Source organism: Diplotaxodon limnothrissa, linkage group LG5 (genome assembly GCF_057381915.1).
Source record: "Diplotaxodon limnothrissa isolate DT_005_m linkage group LG5, D_limnothrissa_male_GT1.1, whole genome shotgun sequence".
NCBI lineage: Eukaryota > Metazoa > Chordata > Actinopteri > Cichliformes > Cichlidae > Diplotaxodon > Diplotaxodon limnothrissa.
Window position 1 is genome coordinate 34,981,895 of NC_140600.1, and position 6,544 is coordinate 34,988,438.

Genomic DNA, 6,544 nt, shown 5'->3' on the forward strand with positions numbered 1-6,544 from the left:
CCCTCAGTGAGATCATTAACAAGACTGGCTACGGATACCGACTACGGAACGGAGCAGTTGTCAGCCACCTCCTGTACATGGATGACATCAAGCTGTATGCCAAGAGTGAACGAGACATCGATTCACTGATCCACACTACCAGGCTATACAGCAATGACATTGGAATGTCGTTCGGACTGGAGAAGTGTAGTCGGATGGTAACAAAGAGAGGGAAGGTAGTCAGAACTGAGGGGATTGAACTACCAGAAGGCAACATTGCAGACATAGAGGACAGTTACAAGTACCTGGGGATCCCGCAGGCAAATGGGAACCATGAAGAGGCCGCTAGAAAGGCTGCAACCACCAAGTACCTGCAGAGGGTCAGGCAAGTCCTGAGGAGTCAGCTGAATGGTAAGAACAAGATCCGGGCCATCAACACATACGCCCTGCCCGTGATCAGGTACCCTGCTGGGGTAATAGGCTGGCCAAAGGAGGAGATAGAAGCCACTGACATAAAGACAAGAAAGCTCCTGACCATGCATGGAGGGTTTCACCCCAAGTCCAGCACCCTGAGGCTGTACGCTAAGCGGAAGGAAGGGGGCCGGGGACTGGTGAGTGTCAGCACCACAGTCCAGGATGAGACAAGGAACATCCAAGAATACATTGGGAAGATGGCCCCAACTGACCGAGTGCTCAGTGAATACCTCAGGCAGCAGAAACCCAAGAAAGAGGAGGGAGACGAGGAACCATCATGGAAGGACAGGCCCCTGCACGGTATGTACCACCGGCAGATAGAGGAGGTGGCTGATATCCAGAAATCCTACCAGTGGCTGGACAAAGCTGGACTGAAAGACAGCACAGAGGCACTAATCATGGCAGCACAAGAACAAGCTCTGAGTACAAGATCCATAGAGGCTGGGGTCTATCACACCAGGCAAGACCCCAGGTGCAGGCTGTGTAAAGATGCCCCAGAGACAATCCAGCACATAACAGCAGGGTGCAAGATGCTAGCAGGCAAGGCATACATGGAACGCCATAACCAAGTGGCCGGCATAGTGTACAGGAACATCTGTGCCGAGTATAACCTAGAAGTCCCGAGGTCAAAATGGGAGATGCCCCCAAGGGTGGTGGAGAATGACCGAGCTAAGATCCTGTGGGACTTCCAGATACAGACGGACAAAATGGTGGTGGCTAACCAACCGGACATAGTGGTGGTAGACAAACAGAAGAAGACGGCCGTAGTGATCGATGTAGCGGTTCCGAATGACAGCAATATCAGGAAGAAGGAACACGAGAAGCTGGAGAAATACCAAGGGCTCAGAGAAGAGCTCGAGAGGATGTGGAGGGTGAAGGTAACGGTGGTCCCCGTGGTAATCGGAGCACTAGGTGCGGTGACTCCCAAGCTAGGCGAGTGGCTCCAGCAGATCCCGGGAACAACATCGGAGATCTCTGTCCAGAAGAGCGCAGTCCTGGGAACAGCTAAGATACTGCGCAGGACCCTCAAGCTCCCAGGCCTCTGGTAGAGGACCCGAGCTTGAAGGATAAACCGCCCGCAGGGGCGTGCTGGGTGTTTTGTTATATATATATATATATATATATATATATATGTGTGTGTGTGTGTGTGTGTGTGTGTGTGTGTGTGTGTGTGCGTGCGTGCGTTTTTGTGTATATATATATAAAAACACCCAGCACGCCCCTGCGGGCGGTTTATCCTTCAAGCTCGGGTCCTCTACCAGAGGCCTGGGAGCTTGAGGGTCCTGCGCAGTATCTTAGCTGTTCCCAGGACTGCGCTCTTCTGGACAGAGATCTCCGATGTTGTTCCCGGGATCTGCTGGAGCCACTCGCCTAGCTTGGGAGTCACTGCACCTAGTGCTCCGATTACCACGGGGACCACCGTTACCTTCACCCTCCACATCCTCTCGAGCTCTTCTCTGAGCCCTTGGTATTTCTCCAGCTTCTCGTGTTCCTTCTTCCTGATATTGCTGTCATTCGGAACCGCTACATCGATCACTACGGCCGTCTTCTTCTGTTTGTCTACCACCACTATGTCCGGTTGGTTAGCCACCACCATTTTGTCCGTCTGTATCTGGAAGTCCCACAGGATCTTAGCTCGGTCATTCTCCACCACCCTTGGGGGCATCTCCCATTTTGACCTGGGGACTTCCAGGTTATACTCGGCACAGATGTTCCTGTACACTACGCCGGCCACTTGGTTATGGCGTTCCATGTATGCCTTGCCTGCTAGCATCTTGCACCCTGCTGTTATGTGCTGGATTGTCTCTGGGGCATCTTTACACAGCCTGCACCTGGGGTCTTGCCTGGTGTGATAGACCCCAGCCTCTATGGATCTTGTGCTCAGATATATATATATATATATATATATATATATATATATATATATATATATATATAATCTTATAAAGTTTGTATCTGTCTTGTGTGAAATTTGTATGAAAAGCATACAAGAGTGAAAACAGATATATGATGCCTTGAAAAATTATATATATGAAACTTGTATGTTTTGGATACTTACTGGACTGTATTTTGTTCTCTTCTGGAAGTTATTTAATACTTGCACTTTCCAAATACTTGGTCTTTAATATAAACCAAATTCTTTTACACTTTTTATATACCCAGTTTATTAGATACATGTGTTTAAATGCTTATTAAGCCCAGTTTAAAGCAATGTAATGCATTACTGTTCTAAATTCAGTAATTGCATTAAAGTTACAATTATGCTGTTACTTGTGTTTCAAAGGTTCTTCAGCTATCTGTACCAGGCAGATGGAAACAAAAAGCAATATTATTATTATTTTTCTTCCTGGGCCCATTATAATTAGAGATACAGCTTTTGAGGAGTGGGGATATGGAGACAAGAGAGTGATGGTAAAGCGGAAACTGCATCCAGTACAGTAACAACCACATTATACAGCAAACAGAACTTTAGCTCTTTGCATTCACTGTTCATGTCACTAAAGTGGAATCACTGTGGTGATCGCCAGTGCATTTTTCGCCCAGGCAGTGCACCATGATGGCTCAAAAAAAAAAAGAAGTTATATTATGTATATCTGAGATGTTGTTGGGTTAGTTATTAGTTGAACTGCAGCATGTGACGATAATTGAGAGCTACACTTTAGTTATTAGCAGTGGCTCGTAGCCATTCACTTTAATGAATCCTTGAATTTCTCTCTAGCTATGTCCTTCCATCTATTTTCTTACCATGTTAATTTCACTGTCTTCCTCTCTTCCTCACACTGCTGTTGGGACTGTGGTCCCTCCTGCTGCTTTTCTCCACAGCTCTTGCTACCAGCACCAGCCTCCTGCTACCGTGAGGCCTAGTTGTTGATGATACTGCTGTTCGCGGTGCAGCAGCCTCAACACTTAACATGTTGGTTAATTTGACACAGAAAATGTGGTTTTTGTACAATTCAGACGAGATCTGCAAAGGGTGGTGCGCTCGGCAGAACGCATCATTCAATCAGAGCTCCCTGACCTGCTGTCCATCTACACCAAGCGGTGCAAGTCCAAAGCTAGGAAGATTATGATGGACCTCTCCCATCCCAACAATGGACTCTTCTCACTGTTGAGGTCTGGGAAGCGCTTCCGCTCCCTTAAGGCCAAAACAGAGAGAATGAGGAGGAGCTTCTTCCCCCAGGCTATTCGGGGCCTGAACCAGGTGTAGGACTGGACTCTCCCAAACACGTCACTATAAGACTGGACTCTCACACACGTCACCACACGCACCACCACACATTTCCTATAATCCTATAATTCCTATAATCCTTATCTTTATAATCTCTTCTGCTATTTGCACATTCTTTACTGTAAATTCCTAAGTTAATTTGTAAATTTTTTGTAGTAAACTGTAAATTGTAAATATTGTAAAACTTTTCTTCTGTCATTTAATGGTCGGGCATTGTACAGCTACAAGCATTTCACCCCCATGTCATACTGTGTATGGTTGTGTGTGTGTGACAAATAAAATTTGAATTTGAATTTGAATTCACGAAATTTGTTAATTTCCAGAATTTATTTTTATCATCTTTTTATTGTTTTTCGCAGCTTTCCAGCTCCACCTTCACGCCCCTTCTTCCACACTAAACCTTTTCTACAAGCCTGAGCCCACAGCGACAGAAGGGGAGGGGCTGTTCACATTAAGAGATTTGATTGGACAATCCAGCGTCAGTAATGAAAATGAACGAATGGGCTTCTGTCAGTGCTTGTACTGCCAGTCCATCAGCCCAAAAGTTCACTGGCCTGAAAAATGCCCGGTATGTCAGATTACCAGTCCAGCCCTGGTGATCGCTTTGAAGTATGTTTGAGCTAGTTTTTGTCTTTGCTTTTTGTTGTTGGCTTTGTGTTCATATGTAAACACTAAAAGAAGAATCGTATTTATATCCTCATTAGTATAAGGATTTGTCTTGGTATGTGAGACTGTAGTCTAAGATTTATATTATTAGCTGGTAATTATGTTACAGTACAATTCAGGACATTTTACAGAGTAACAAGAAAGTAATGTAACAAATAGTGTAAACAATTACTTATTCTGGTGAGTAATTCATAACGTACTGCATTACTTTTAAGAAAACTAATGAGTAATGTGTAATACATTACTTTTCTTGAGTAACATACCCAACTCTGGTTAAGGCAAATACAGTCAGCCACGTAATGTCATGTAAATATCAAATTCTCAGAGGAATCTCTCCAGCACCTTTTTGAATCTGTGTAATGAACAATTAAGGCAGTTCTGAAGGTAAAAGTGATGCAACCTGCTACTAGTAAGGTGTACCTAATATAATGACCTTTTATGTGTATGCCGGATCCTGCATTCCCCACAGTGCAACCAGTAACATCTTTTCACTGATAGATGCTTTCTGATAGATTATTTCTCCATACCTTGTTTCTTATGTATAACATATCTATCAAAATTAGTCATCTCACAGCCTAAAATGACGTGCACCTCTATGCCATGAAAATATAAATATAGCCATATTATATCCATAATTACAAAGATGTCCTCAACTGAATTTTTATTTGTAACTAAATGTATTATAAGGCATATCACTGAAATATGATTAGAGTACTAAAAGTTTACATTCTTTTGCTGAGATGTCTACATTAGAATTGTGTATCTTACTATAATGGAATCTGTGTAGAGAATAATTAAAATGTGTATATCACTTGTTGCATACATAACATTGGTAGGTTAGTCTTTAAACTGTAGTATCATTGGTTACAAATTGTTTTTGTAGAACGTTTTAGAATCACAAAGTAATTAATAAGATCATGTGTATAATGAATGTAATGGAATCAATCAATCAATCAATCAATCAATCAATCAATCAATCTTCCTTTGAACTATCTTTAATTCAGTCAAAAACAAAAACAGAGAAATAATAAGTTTGCTTAAACAACCCACAGTGAAACACAGGTTTGCTTAGCTATTTTAATTTATTGTTTCTCAGATATATACGGATCCTCTACTAAATTAATTCAGCAATTATAGTTGTTTCTTTCGCATAAAGATTTTAAGAAGAAAATATGTAAGTAGTTGCAATCAGTTGAAACTTAGCATAATTTCTTTATTAAATACATGTTTAATGTTCAAGCATCAATAATAACTATCCAAAACAACTATCTCGAGAATTTGTTCCTGTATTTCAAAAACATTTTCTGGTTAATTTGTATGAAAGAGTTTTACTGGCAAAGGGATGTTTTCTCTTCTTTTATAAGGAAAAAAACCCCCACTGAAAACAAAAAAACAACAACAAATTAATTTTTCCACTGTTCTCTAACCTGTGGAGAAAGGTTCCAGTCCTGTTTCTGTGCTTTTCTAAGGAGAAAAAAACATGACCTACCTTTAAGTGCCCCATGGGTTTCTAGAAAAAAAAAGAAAAAGCACATACAGGCATGCACGCCCACGGGTGTTTTTGTGCTGGTACATTCAACCAGCAGAAGACCAGTCAACAACTCACTGAGCAAAACAGACCCCTGCTGGCTCTACTGAAGCAACATAGCTCTGCTGCTTTATATAACCTCATTTATGTGGAAAAAACTCCAGTCAGGTTGTGATAAATGTTCTAATCTGTAGTTCCAGATGAGGACTTAATATTGTTTTATTTCCCTTTATGGGGCCTGTAAATCTTTGTTTCCTTTTTCTTTTCGGTGACGCTAAATGAACACAGTTTTATTTAGTTTTTTTTCTGTTTTGTTTTCACGTGAGAGTTTGGGAAATTTCTTTTTCTTTCTGTTTTTTTTAATTGAAAATGAGTTAAATACAACCTCAGATGAACAGCATATAATAAATCACAACATGTTAATAGTTATTTTACAAAAACTAAGCCAAACTGCTGAAGCAGTGTGGGAAAATGAGACCGAAATAAAAATGAAGAAATAACCCCTTACTGCTTCCACTGGAATTAAGAAGCAGCCAGGTGCTTCTTGTAAATGCAGTTGATTAACTAATAATAAGCAGGTGTGAAAAACTCTATAAAAGCAGAAATTTTGGCAGTTTGCCGGTTTGCAGCATTCAAGTCTTTCTTAACATGATGATAAGGAGCAAATA